Source organism: Hakea prostrata, chromosome 10 (genome assembly GCF_041222555.1).
Source record: "Hakea prostrata isolate BN-2017 chromosome 10, UWA_Hpros_2, whole genome shotgun sequence".
NCBI lineage: Eukaryota > Viridiplantae > Streptophyta > Magnoliopsida > Proteales > Proteaceae > Hakea > Hakea prostrata.
Window position 1 is genome coordinate 17901971 of NC_142609.1, and position 1709 is coordinate 17903679.

A 1709-nucleotide genomic window follows, 5' to 3' on the forward strand; every position below is an offset into this window, starting at 1 on the left:
TAGAGATAGGGCCATTAGAGGATATGCTGTCCCAAGATTGCATGAACTGAATCCAAGTATAGTAAGGCCAGAAATTCAAGCATTACATTTTGAACTTAAGCCTGTGATGTTCCAAATGCTTCAGACTATAGGACAGTTCAGTGGGATGCCAACAGAAGATCCTCATCTCCATCTTAGACTCTTCATGGAAGTAAGTGACTCTTTCAAGATACCGGGAGCAACTGAAGAAGCTTTGAGATTGAAGCTATTCCCTTACTCATTGCGGGATAGAGCAAGAGCATGGTTGAACTCCTTACCTCCACAATCAGTAGTCACATGGAATGATTTAGTAGAGAAGTTCTTGATGAAGTACTTTCCTGCATCAAAGAATGCCAAGTTCAGAAATGATATCACTGGTTTTCAACAGTTGGATGGTGAATATTTGTATGAGGCATGGGAAAGATTTAAAGAGCTCTTGCGTAAATGTCCTCACCATGGTATTCCTCATTGGATTCAAATGGAGACTTTCTACTATGGTTTAAGTGGACAAACTCGATCCATAGTGGATGCATCAGCAAATGGGGCTATATTGGCAAAGTCTTACAATGAAGCTTATGAGATCTTGGAGAGAATGGCCAACAACAACTACCAATGGCCAGCTGAGAGAGGTGCTGCAAATAAGAGAGTGGCAGGGATTTATGAGTTAGATGCAGTGACAACTTTAACTTCACAAGTGTCATCCCTAACTAGTGTGTTAAAATCCGTAAACTTGCCTACAGCTGTACAAACTCAACAACATACAGCAATCTCGTGTACATATTGTGGTGGGGAGCATGTCTTTGATAGCTGTCCATCTAACCCAGAATTAGCTTACTATGATGGTAATTTCAGCAATGCCAATAACCCATATGCCAACACCTATAATCTTGGTTGGAGGCAGCACCCTAACTACTCTTGGAATGCTCAAGGACAGAATGCAAGCCCATCTTCCATCCTACCTCGACCTCATTCGCTTCCAAGTGCTCAACAGCAAGTGAACATTCAACCTATGGAACCCTCTTCATCAATAGAGCTTTTATTGAAGGAGTATATGGCAAGGAATGATGCAATGATTCAAAGTCAAGCATCTTCATTGAGAAATTTGGAGAATCAAGTTGGACAGCTGGCTAGTGCTTTAAGTAATCGCTCTCAAGGATCATTGCCATGTGCTACAGAAAATCCTAGATCTCCAGATGCAATAGAAGAGTGCTTTGTTGTGGATGTCCTTGAAGAGCTGGTTTCCGAAGAGTTGGAGGCAGAGTGTATTAAAAACCCACTAGAGCTTTCATTGGCAATAGAAATTGAACAAGTGGATGATGAAGCAAGTAGATATATGGATTTGTTAGAGGCAAGACCAGCTAAGGCATTGAGTGGGAGTAGATTTGAGTCTCTTGTATTATCCGAGTTTGAAACTAAAGCCCCTAAACCATCAATTGAAGAGCCACCTATGTTAGAGTTCACACCTCTTTCAAAACACTCTCAATATGCCCATTTGGATGCAGCCAAAACACTCCATGTTTTTGTTTCAAGACTGCTAACAAAGGAGCAAGAAGATATGCTACTTGACGTGCTTTGACGAAGTGTAGAAGAGCAATGGGATGGAATATAGTAGAGATCAACGGGATCAGTCCTTCAAGTATTAAAGCTTAAAATTTGGTTGGAGGAATGTTGCAACAGGTACATGAAGCAAC

General features: G+C 41.2%; 1 non-coding gene across 1 annotated transcript; it reads right to left on the minus strand.

The window, feature by feature from the left end:
- Positions 1-373: 373 nt before the first annotated feature.
- Positions 374-480, minus strand: LOC149002207 (small nucleolar RNA R71). The gene has a single exon (XR_016170509.1). It is a non-coding gene; the product is annotated as a small nucleolar RNA R71 (small nucleolar RNA).
- Positions 481-1709: the final 1229 nt, after the last annotated feature.